This window comes from Ciconia boyciana, chromosome 8, assembly GCF_034638445.1.
Source record: "Ciconia boyciana chromosome 8, ASM3463844v1, whole genome shotgun sequence".
NCBI classification, from domain to species: domain Eukaryota; kingdom Metazoa; phylum Chordata; class Aves; order Ciconiiformes; family Ciconiidae; genus Ciconia; species Ciconia boyciana.
In genome coordinates this window covers 24,700,522-24,713,004 of record NC_132941.1, presented here as the reverse complement: position 1 = coordinate 24,713,004, position 12,483 = coordinate 24,700,522, and the positions used below count along the sequence as shown (strand labels likewise).

The window sequence follows — 12,483 nt, the reverse complement described above, 5'->3', positions numbered from 1 at the left end:
CTGCTCCAGCCCTCTCTGCCCTGCTGATCACATGCCCTGTGCAGTGACACCTGGCTCCCTGGGAGTTTCAGGGCAATGCTCCACTCGAAGCCCTGCAGTTGGGACCTGCACTGAGCATAACAGGCACCTGGCACAGGCTTCCAGAGGCCTTGAGAGGCGTAAGCCCGGGGGCTACAGCCGCAGCTCCCAGCGCTTTATCCTCAGCTGGGCACCTGGGATATCCTGCCCCGGGGGGATGCTTTCACTGCCCTGACGGTATCTCATCTGCTTCCAGGGAAGAAGGGAAGGCAGCTGTGCAGAGACAACCAGGGCTGGTGGTGGTTGTGGGGTAGGCTATTAGACCCCACTTTGCTTCTCAAATTTATCTGAGGGGGACTCCAAGCCTGCTGTGAGCAGTAGGGTGGGGACACTGCTGCAGGGAAGATGGTGACCTCCAGGCAGCACCTCCAGCCTCTTGGGGACATAGGGTGGCGTCAACCCTTGAAAAAAGACCACGACTGCCATGCAGGTTGTTGGTGTGTAGAGGGAATGGTTTGCGAGAGTGGGAGAGAAAGGGCAAGTGGGAGAGAAAGAGCCTGGCTGAGGAGAAGTGTGAGGGGCAAAGGGAGAATAAATGAGAGGTGTGGATGACTTTGAGGGAGACAGGAGAGAGTTTGTTTTGGTGGAATAGGTATGTCTAGATCTTTTTGCCAGCTCTGGCAAGCATTGTCCAATGCCTGAGCATGCACCAAAATACCAAACGACCTGCAAAAGCGATAATTTCCATCACCAGATGAAAGTAGCTGCGATTCCCTTTTGGCTCTGGAGCAGGAAAGTGTCGTTCATGAGTCGGTGTGGAGGTGGTACACGTGGCAGTGCCTGCCTGCATGCAGAACAAGGGTGGGAGGTGGTCGCGGTTGAGGGGTGAGCACGAGGAGCGGCTTGAGGAAGTGTGCGTGTGTGCGCGGGGGGCTGGAAGGAGGAGGCCGGCCAGTCTGTGAAGTGGAGGAGCAGGAGAAAGGCCAGGCTCTGGTCCGGAGGAGCGGATGGCAGCACTGTCCACAGGTGCATTGCAGGTACAGTGGTGAGCAGAGCTGCCTTCCAAGCAGTTGACGTGGTTTTTAATCCTGGCCAATGCTGACAAACGCCTCTTCAACCTGGCTCCAGGGTGCCTTATATCTTCTGCAGGCAGCCTCTCCTGCTCACATACCACCCAGCTTTCCCCTGAGGGTTCAAGCTGCCCCCTTCACCTCTCCGCAGCCTTGAGACCAACTGAGACCAGTGCTTTCTGCCTGCTGGGAGGGCTCCAGGCTGGGCTCTTCACTGCAGTGCTGGTACCAGGTGCCAGGAGAGAGGCTTTTGGCCTGGCACAGAGCTGCACCTGCTGCTGCTGCAGAATGCTTGCACCTGGCAAGAAAAGCATGCTGCTGTGGCAGCATGAAGTGTACAGATGAAGACTGAGAATGCCTAGGTGGTGGTCAAGGGGCAGACTGTGCTTCATGAGGCCAGCTATGCAATTTTGGAGTGTGGTGGGAGGAAGCCTGTTCTCTATGTAATGGTTCAAAGGCCTGTCTGTCTGATCTGAAGTCACCCTGGAGACACTGACCTACCCTGTCCAGGCTCCGGCATTGCACAGACACCCTGAAGTTTACTGGAACTGGTTTTGAAGATGTTCCTGGTAACTGGGAACTGAGACACCCTCATTTCTCTTGCAGCTTATAGGCTGTGGTCCAAGGAAAACACAAGGAGCCTCTCACAAATAGATTCTCTACCTGAAGGGGGTGAAGCTTCTCAAGTCTCTCATTGCAGGGCTGCTTAAAGAAACAAACAACGTTCTTTGCTGTGCTATTAGGGTGTATGTGGGGTCTGTGTTAGTACAGCATTTACAGACTACCACCCTGTCATCAGCAGTGCTATAAGTAAGTGATGTTATGAAGACATAGATTGTGATTGCACATGCTCCGTTCCTTACTGAAATGCCCACCCTAAACCCATCTTGCAGTCACACTGCCTACGTCCAGACACAAAAAGCAGTGCTTTGCTCCTTTCCTCTCTATACCCATCCCCTGGAGTTTATCCCCAAAACACCAATGAAAGAGAGAAGTGCCATAACTGTTTTTCAAATGAAGTTTGTGAACAACAATTGAGGTCTGAAAAGTTAACTCAAATATCTGTACTAATATTCGCAATGAACAACTGGGCAACTGGTACCACAGGTCCGTGATGACGCGGTTAGGGACTCATGCTCAATGTCCCTGAGGCTTTCTGGTGCTCTGGTATCGGTTCAGGGAGCTCAATCCACAACTGGTGGAAAGCTCACGACAGAAGACAGTGCTCTTCCTTGCAGAGCAGGGGGGTAACTGACAGAGGAGGAGAGCAAACCACCACGAGTCTCCAGCTATGCTGCACAAAGTCTTTATTGAGAAGGAGCAAATGCAGTGGCACAGAACAGAGACCAGGAAACACGTCTTCAGGGTTCAGGGAGGCACAGAGAATGGACCATTTCCCAAGGACAAGCTCCACACAAAGCGCTTGCCTTTCCCCATTCCGCCCTACCTGCTGGCAATCCCAGCCCACCAAGAGCAGTCCCTAACTGCAGCACCCTCCCCCCATCAGCAGGAGATTCAGCAAAGCAGAAGAGAATGAGCCCTTTCTCAAGGCGCTCAGAGCAAAGCAGAGCCAGAGGAGGCAGGGCGAGGCCTGCCCTGCAGCCAGGAGCAGTGGGCATGGGTCCCTCCTGCCAGGTGGAAGAGGTCACCCAGCCCATCTGCAAGGCGTGGACATGCTCCTGCTGCTGCAGGGTCCCCGTGTTCCTTCCCGCTCCAAAGGGGATGATCCGCCGGCTTCAGCAGTTCAGACTGCAGCGGGGGGGAGGCAGACACAGCCCTGACCCCCCCAGACCAAGGGAGCCCCCAGAAGAGATGGGAACCCCGCCGGCACTGAGGGAGCTCCCAACAGCAGCTGACAGAGAGGATCCCACGGCTGTGCTCTGAGGGAAAGAGGTGAGGATGGGGCCCGGCAGGGTCACCACCACCGGGAGGCCTCGATGAACACTGTTGAGTCAGCACAGCGGGCGACACAGGGCTCGCTGCAGCTGCTTGCAAGCGGGGTTGGGGCAGAAGTGCCGCAGGGGCGTGGGAGACAAGGTGTGAAGCAAGACATCTCTCGGTGAGGGAGGCAAAGCTGAAAGACAGAGCAGGCAGGGAGCACGCACCTCAATATCATCTGTCTTTCTTTTCCTCAGCTCTCTCCGTGGACAGTCTTTGTTTTAAAAACACACACGGTGCCTACAGCTCCCACGGCCCTCATTGTGCCCTCTGAGTGGCACGGCACAGGAAGGCTGAACCACTTTTGGGATAGGAGCCAGGCACACTGGGTTTAAAGCACTCGTGGAAAGACTGATCGTACCCCATCCCTAGAACAAACATTGCTGCACTGAAGAAGGCACTGGGTGCACTTGGCCATTTGGTTGGAGAGCATCTGCCTAAGGCAGAACTTCTGGTGGGCAGACCTCCCTGCAGCTGAGCCCCACTGATCCCCTTCTGCTTGAAAGAACCCCCTCTTCCCGGCTCTCCCCAGACACCACTGTCAAAAGGGAAAGAGGTGACAGCCCTTCGACAGTTCTATTGCAGGGCCAAGCTGAGGCAGCCCAAGTATCAACCGGAGTAAGCCCACCACGACAACAGTTCAGCCCACAGGGACAGAGCGAGCGGACTCAGGCTTACCTTGTTCCTCGAGGAAAGGGAGGCAAGAGAGGAGGATGCAGAGCCTGGAGCGGTGCAGGCTTTTATGCTGTGTCCCAGAGCCCCGCGGGGCCACAAACATTCCTTGCTCATGAAGCATCTGAACACCTAGCAGTTGTCGCTTGCCAGGGCTTTGCTGGTGATTAAGCCCTTGCCTCTTTCATCTGAAATGAAGTTATACTCCCTTTTCATACTACCGAACATCGAAACAATTCATCTGTGTCCCAGCTTCATAAGGCCAATTAACTCAGAGGTCTCGGGCTAGCGTATCATGAGTTTTTAAGTGGGTTTGCATCATACAGATTGCCATTGTGCCATTTCCCCCTTCATGGTAAGCGTGGCCACCAGTCACGGTGAAATTCAGCTATGGGGGACACCTTGAGTTAGCTCTCAAGTGCTTTCAGTGCAGGCACTCAGGCTAACCCTGGGAGACATTTCTCCCTGCGGGTCATCGTAGACACACAGGAGACTGTGGGTAAGTTCAGGTAGACGGTCAAGATTGCACAATCGCATGTGGGAGAAGAGACGCAGCTCTCCAGGGATGTGGCAAAGCTCAGTGGCAAAGAAGGATCATTGTGGACTGTAGGGAAGCCCCTTGCGGGCAGGAGTGACAGCCACGAGGACCTTGCATACGCCCATCAGGCTCTGCCACAGCCTGTTTGTAATGCCCACAAGCCCAGGGAACAAAGGCAGATTCATAACGATGAAGAGCAGACCAGAGAGTCAGGCAGGTCTCTTTCAAGTGACTTCTCCAAGGCTGGTCTCTTTCAAGTGACTCCTCCATGGGATCTCCATAGCCATGTCCCTGAACTACTTGACCAGGCCCTCATGCTTCTTCCAACCAGGGGTCTGGGCTCAGCTTGGGAAGTGGCGAACCTGTTGGAAAGAAGCAAATCAAGGCATAGGAGGGTGATCAAAGAGATGCCTGCCTCCTTCCCTGAAAGAGACCCACACCCAAATGGCTCTGTTTTGCGCAGCAAGGGCATCCCAAAGGTCAAAGGCCTGGATGGCCTCCTTTTGAGAAGAGGCGCAGGGCAGGGAGCCAAAAGCTCGCAGCTCTTTTTCCTGGGTCAGGGATGGGGTGGCCCATTCCATGCATTTCAAACTACAAATGGACATTGGATCAGTGTCCCAGAGCACCTGGGAGTCATTGTGATGTGGCAGAGTTGGGAAAAACCCTGAACTCTAGGCAAACATGAGTCATTGTGCTGTGGACTTCAGTGGACACGGTGCCCCAGCCTCAGGCGTGTCGGGGATAACAGAGCTCACAGCCTCATTCCTCCCACAGGGCTGCTTTCTTCAAGGGCATTTCCACCCATTGTAGCACCATTTCTGAAACAACTGCTGCTTCTATGGAATCTCATGCTGCTGCTGCCTTCCAAGGCATTGCCTTTCAGTGGCTGATCAAGGGCCCATGAGACTCAGTGCGCCCCAGAATAATGAAGGTTAGAAGGGACCTCTGGAGGTTCTCTGGGATGACTTCGGGCTCCAAGCAGACTAAACTTCCCATATACCTCAGGAAGCTCTGGGCCTTCATCGACTTCTGAACTCTGCCTCTGTCGGAGAGGTCACTGTCTCTTGGGCAGCTCTTCCAGGGCTGCACCATGCCCCTGTCACTTCTTTTCCCACACAGACAGCTGGCATTTCCCTTGTTGCAACTTGTTAGCGTTGATCTTGCCCTTTTGCCGTGCACCTCTCCGGAGAGTCTGGCTCCATCCTTACACAACCTCCTGTCGCTGTTGGGAGACTGCAGTTCTTCACTTGCCTGGAACTTTCCTCTCACTGGCCCATCTGCTACTCAGGTACCAGTGACCTTGCAATCAGCATCCAAGCCATGTGCCTCCTTCTTTCCTACCAAGTATTCAGGCACAAGCAACTTCACAAGCACCTAGTGCTGCCATGAGCCTACTCTGGCCCATCACCTGCAGAGACAGAAGTGACCTTAAAATCAAAATGCAAACCACACGCCTGCTGCTGGCCTAGCAAGCAATGAGGTAGAAGGGAACTCACCAGCACATAGCCCAAAATGTGCACGCTGCTGCTTATCAGGAACACAAGCACCTAGCACAAGCCATGTTCCTGCACATGGCCTGCGGAGCCAGATGCGACCTCATAGTCAACATCTAAGCCATGTTCTAGCTTCTGGCCACTCAGGTACTCAGGTAGCAGGGAGCTCACCTGCAGATACCCATACTGTCTTCGTGCTGACAACTCGTGAAGCACTCAGACAAGGAGGACTTCTGGAAGAGGATTGTCTTTGAAAGGTGACGGCAACTGGGAGAGGTTCCTGAGGCCTGGAAGAAGTCAATGCCACTCCTGTCTTCCAGAAGGGCATGAAGGAGGACTTGGGGAACCAGAGGCTGCTCAGCCTCACCTCGATCCCTGGGAAGGGGCAGGAGCAACTCATCCTGGAAACCCTCTCCAGACAAATGAAGAACATGAAGGTGATTGTTTTTTCATTACACTATTCCTAGCCCATTTCTGTGTGACTGTGCTCTCCTCTTTTTGTGGGGGTCTGTGTTTGTGTGTGTGTGTGTGAGGTGTTGGCCAGGAACCTTCAGCTTGCATCAAACCAAAGTGGGCACACCAATCCAGGTGTGGCCCCTGCAGTGGCAAGGGAAGGGCAACGGTCCTTCCCACCAGCTTTCATGAATGAGCTTGTCTTGGAAAGGAGCTTTTGAGATGACCCACTCCAACCATGTATCCACCAAACAGGTATGCTTTCGTCTGAGCAGGGGCTTGGTGAAAGGAGGCCTGGTCCCCACCCTACCAGCCAGGGGCTCTCACAGCTGAGCCTCCCAGGCCCACAAGTGGGCTACCAGGAGATGACAGTGAGGGTGCCAGCACTGGTGAGAAGGTTCCAGGGGTATGGGGTAAGGTCTGGAGATGGACGGGAAGTAAATACCAGGATTAGGAGTAAAGGCTCCCTCAGGGATTTGCAGTGGAAGCTGTGCTGGGACACAGAGAGATGGAGCCAAACTCTCCGGAGAGGTGCACTGCAAAAGGACAAGAGACAACAATCACAAGTTGCAACAAGGGAAATACCGTCTGTCGTTGTGGGAAAAGAGGTGCGGTGTAGTCCTGGAAGAGCTGCGCAAGAGACAGTGACCTCTCCGACAGTGGCAGTGCTCAGAAGTTGACGGGAGTCTTCTGAGGTAACTGGGAAGCTTGGTCTGCTCAGAGCAGGAGGTTGGCCCAGAAAACCTGGGGAAATGATCCATCCCACATTATTCTGGGGTGCACTGAGTCTCATGGGCCCCTGAGCAGGCAGCGAAAGGCTATGCCTTGGAAGGCAGAAGTGGCACAAGATTGCACAGAAGTACCAGTTGTTTCAGGAATGGTGCTAAGACCTGAGGAAATGGTCTTGAGGAAAGCGGCACTTTGGGGCTATGAGCTCTGGTATGCCTGGCATGCCTGAGACGAGGGCACCGTGTCCACTGAATTCCACAGCAGGGTGACTCATGTTTGCCAGGAGTTCAGGGTTTTTCCCAAGTCTTCCACATCACGGTGACTCCCAGGTGCTCTGGGAGACTGATCCAATGTCCCTTTGTAGATTGAAATGCATGGAATGGGCCACCCTATCCCTGACCCAGGAAAAAGGGCCATGAGCTTTTGGCTCCCTGCCCTGCGCCTCTCCTCAAAAACAGGCCATCAGGCCTTTGGCCTGTGGGATGCCCTTGCTGAGCAAAACAGGTCAATTTGGGTGTGGGTCTCTTTGGGGAAGAACACAGGCATCTCTTTGATCACACAACCAGGCCGTGGTAGAGCCTGATGAGCGTAAGCAAGCTCCTCGTGGCAGTCACTCCTGCCTGCAGGTGGCTTCCCTCCATGCCACAATGGTCTTTCCTAGCCATTGAGCTTTGCCACATTGCTGGTGAGATGAGTCTCTTCTCCCATATGGGACCGTGCCCTCTTGACATTCTGCCTGAACTTACCCACAGACTTCTGTGTGTCTACGATGACCTGCGGGGAGAAATGTCTCTCAGGGTTAGCCTGAGTGCCTGCACTGAAAGCACTTGAGAGCTAACTCAAGGTGTCCTTCATGGTTGAATTCCACCATGATTCGTGGACAAGCTCACCATGAAGAGGCTGGAGTGACCACGGCAATCTGTATGATGCAAAACCAGTAAAAATCTCTGCATAGCTAGCCTGAGACTGCCGAGTTAACTGGCCTTATGAAGCTGGGACACAGATGAATTGTTTCGATGTTCGGTAGTATGAAAAGGGAGTATAACTTCATTTCAGATGAAAGAGGCAAGGGCTTAATCACCAGCAAAGCCCTGGCAAGCGACAACTGCTAGGTGTTCAGATGCTTCATGAGCAAGGAATGTTTGTGGCCCCGCGGGGCTCTGGGACACAGCATAAAAGCCTGCACCGCTCCAGGCTCTGCATCCTCCTCTCTTGCCTCCCTTTCCTCGAGGAACAAGGTAAGCCTGAGTCCGCTCGCTCTGTCCCTGTGGGCTGAACTGTTGTCGTGGTGGGCTTACTCCGGTTGATACTTGGGCTGCCTCAGCTTGGCCCTGCAATAGAACTGTCGAAGGGCTGTCACCTCTTTCCCTTTTGACAGTGGTGTCTGGGGAGAGCCGGGAAGAGGGGGGTTCTTTCAAGCAGAAGGGGATCAGTGGGGCTCAGCTGCAGGGAGGTCTGCCCACCAGAAGTTCTGCCTTAGGCAGATGCTCTCCAACCAAATGGCCAAGTGCACCCAGTGCCTTCTTCAGTGCAGCAATGTTTGTTCTAGGGATGGGGTACGATCAGTCTTTCCACGAGTGCTTTAAACCCAGTGTGCCTGGCTCCTATCCCAAAAGTGGTTCAGCCTTCCTGTGCCGTGCCACTCAGAGGGCACAATGAGGGCCGTGGGAGCTGTAGGCACCGTGTGTGTTTTTAAAACAAAGACTGTCCACGGAGAGAGCTGAGGAAAAGAAAAACAGATGATATTGAGGTGCGTGCTCCCTGCCTGCTCTGTCTTTCAGCTTTGCCTCCCTCACCGAGAGATGTCTTGCTTCACACCTTGTCTCCCACGCCCCTGCGGCACTTCTGCCCCAACCCCGCTTGCAAGCAGCTGCAGCGAGCCCTGTGTCGCCCGCTGTGCTGACTCAACGGTGTTCATCGAGGCCTCCCCGGTGGTGGTGACCCTGCCGGGCCCCATCCTCACCTCTTTCCCTCAGAGCACAGCTGTGGGATCCTCTCTGTCAGCTGCTGTTGGGAGCTCCCTCAGTGCCGGCGGGGTTCCCATCTCTTCTGGGGGCTCCCTTGGTCTGGGGGGGTCAGGGCTGTGTCTGCCTCCCCCCCGCTGCAGTCTGAACTGCTGAAGCCGGCGGATCATCCCCTTTGGAGCGGGAAGGAACACGGGGACCCTGCAGCAGCAGGAGCATGTCCACGCCTTGCAGATGGGCTGGGTGACCTCTTCCACCTGGCAGGAGGGACCCATGCCCACTGCTCCTGGCTGCAGGGCAGGCCTCGCCCTGCCTCCTCTGGCTCTGCTTTGCTCTGAGCGCCTTGAGAAAGGGCTCATTCTCTTCTGCTTTGCTGAATCTCCTGCTGATGGGGGGAGGGTGCTGCAGTTAGGGACTGCTCTTGGTGGGCTGGGATTGCCAGCAGGTAGGGCGGAATGGGGAAAGGCAAGCGCTTTGTGTGGAGCTTGTCCTTGGGAAATGGTCCATTCTCTGTGCCTCCCTGAACCCTGAAGACGTGTTTCCTGGTCTCTGTTCTGTGCCACTGCATTTGCTCCTTCTCAATAAAGACTTTGTGCAGCATAGCTGGAGACTCGTGGTGGTTTGCTCTCCTCCTCTGTCAGTTACCCCCTGCTCTGCAAGGAAGAGCACTGTCTTCTGTCGTGAGCTTTCCACCAGTTGTGGATTGAGCTCCCTGAACCGATACCAGAGCACCAGAAAGCCTCAGGGACATTGAGCATGAGTCCCTAACCGCGTCATCACGGACCTGTGGTACCAGTTGCCCAGTTGTTCATTGCGAATATTAGTACAGATATTTGAGTTAACTTTTCAGACCTCAATTGTTGTTCACAAACTTCATTTGAAAAACAGTTATGGCACTTCTCTCTTTCATTGGTGTTTTGGGGATAAACTCCAGGGGATGGGTATAGAGAGGAAAGGAGCAAAGCACTGCTTTTTGTGTCTGGACGTAGGCAGTGTGACTGCAAGATGGGTTTAGGGTGGGCATTTCAGTAAGGAACGGAGCATGTGCAATCACAATCTATGTCTTCATAACATCACTTACTTATAGCACTGCTGATGACAGGGTGGTAGTCTGTAAATGCTGTACTAACACAGACCCCACATACACCCTAATAGCACAGCAAAGAACGTTGTTTGTTTCTTTAAGCAGCCCTGCAATGAGAGACTTGAGAAGCTTCACCCCCTTCAGGTAGAGAATCTATTTGTGAGAGGCTCCTTGTGTTTTCCTTGGACCACAGCCTATAAGCTGCAAGAGAAATGAGGGTGTCTCAGTTCCCAGTTACCAGGAACATCTTCAAAACCAGTTCCAGTAAACTTCAGGGTGTCTGTGCAATGCCGGAGCCTGGACAGGGTAGGTCAGTGTCTCCAGGGTGACTTCAGATCAGACAGACAGGCCTTTGAACCATTACATAGAGAACAGGCTTCCTCCCACCACACTCCAAAATTGCATAGCTGGCCTCATGAAGCACAGTCTGCCCCTTGACCACCACCTAGGCATTCTCAGTCTTCATCTGTACACTTCATGCTGCCACAGCAGCATGCTTTTCTTGCCAGGTGCAAGCATTCTGCAGCAGCAGCAGGTGCAGCTCTGTGCCAGGCCAAAAAAGCCTCTCTCCTGGCACCTGGTACCAGCACTGCAGTGAAGAGCCCAGCCTGGAGCCCTCCCAGCAGGCAGAAAGCACTGGTCTCAGTTGGTCTCAAGGCTGCGGAGAGGTGAAGGGGCAGCTTGAACCCTCAGGGGAAAGCTGGGTGGTATGTGAGCAGGAGAGGCTGCCTGCAGAAGATATAAGGCACCCTGGAGCCAGGTTGAAGAGGCGTTTGTCAGCATTGGCCAGGATTAAAAACCACGTCAACTGCTTGGAAGGCAGCTCTGCTCACCACTGTACCTGCAATGCACCTGTGGACAGTGCTGCCATCCGCTCCTCCGGACCAGAGCCTGGCCTTTCTCCTGCTCCTCCACTTCACAGACTGGCCGGCCTCCTCCTTCCAGCCCCCCGCGCACACACGCACACTTCCTCAAGCCGCTCCTCGTGCTCACCCCTCAACCGCGACCACCTCCCACCCTTGTTCTGCATGCAGGCAGGCACTGCCACGTGTACCACCTCCACACCGACTCATGAACGACACTTTCCTGCTCCAGAGCCAAAAGGGAATCGCAGCTACTTTCATCTGGTGATGGAAATTATCGCTTTTGCAGGTCGTTTGGTATTTTGGTGCATGCTCAGGCATTGGACAATGCTTGCCAGAGCTGGCAAAAAGATCTAGACATACCTATTCCACCAAAACAAACTCTCTCCTGTCTCCCTCAAAGTCATCCACACCTCTCATTTATTCTCCCTTTGCCCCTCACACTTCTCCTCAGCCAGGCTCTTTCTCTCCCACTTGCCCTTTCTCTCCCACTCTCGCAAACCATTCCCTCTACACACCAACAACCTGCATGGCAGTCGTGGTCTTTTTTCAAGGGTTGACGCCACCCTATGTCCCCAAGAGGCTGGAGGTGCTGCCTGGAGGTCACCATCTTCCCTGCAGCAGTGTCCCCACCCTACTGCTCACAGCAGGCTTGGAGTCCCCTCAGATAAATTTGAGAAGCAAAGTGGGGTCTAATAGCCTACCCCACAACCACCACCAGCCCTGGTTGTCTCTGCACAGCTGCCTTCCCTTCTTCCCTGGAAGCAGATGAGATACCGTCAGGGCAGTGAAAGCATCCCCCCGGGGCAGGATATCCCAGGTGCCCAGCTGAGGATAAAGCGCTGGGAGCTGCGGCTGTAGCCCCCGGGCTTACGCCTCTCAAGGCCTCTGGAAGCCTGTGCCAGGTGCCTGTTATGCTCAGTGCAGGTCCCAACTGCAGGGCTTCGAGTGGAGCATTGCCCTGAAACTCCCAGGGAGCCAGGTGTCACTGCACAGGGCATGTGATCAGCAGGGCAGAGAGGGCTGGAGCAGGTAGTTGTGGCCAAGTGGTGAAGGCAATGGACTAGAAATCCATTGGGGTTTCCCCGCGCAAGTTTGAATCCCGCCAGCTACCGGGCGCAGTCCCCTTTTGGGCTCCCTGCAATGGACCACGCTGCAGCCATGGGCTTCCAGCTACCCGCACAGGGCACCCCGTTGCCCACCACACTTGTTCTTGCCTCCTCCCAGAAACGCCTGCATGGATGGGAATTTCTTCTCCTCATTTACAAGGTAGGCAAGTCAGGTGAAGAGAAAGGGCCAGTAAGAAGTCCACTTTTGTTGGTTGTTGAGCAGAACTTAAGCAGTTGACCTCATCACATATCCCAAGCAGCACAGCCCCACCACATCAGCTGCCTCCCCACACCTGACACTACAGCTGCTGTGGTGAGTTGACCTTGACTGGCCTCCAGGTGCCCACCAAGCTGCTCTATCACTCCTCCTCGTCAACTGGACAGGGGGTGAGAAAATATAACAAAAGGTGCATGAGTTGAGAAAAGGGCAGGGAGATCATTCACCAGTTACCATCATGGGCAAAACAGACACAACTTGGGGAAATTAATTTAATTTATTACCAATCAAATCAGAGTAGAACAATGAGAAATAAAACCAAATCTTGAAACACC

At 54.1% G+C, this 12,483-nt stretch overlaps 1 non-coding gene across 1 annotated transcript; it reads left to right on the top strand.

Moving 5' to 3' along the window:
* The first annotated feature begins 11,854 nt into the window (after positions 1 to 11,854).
* TRNAS-AGA (transfer RNA serine (anticodon AGA)) lies at positions 11,855 to 11,936 on the top strand. Its single transcript has one exon. It is a non-coding gene; the product is annotated as a tRNA-Ser (tRNA).
* The last annotated feature ends 547 nt before the right edge of the window (positions 11,937 to 12,483 follow it).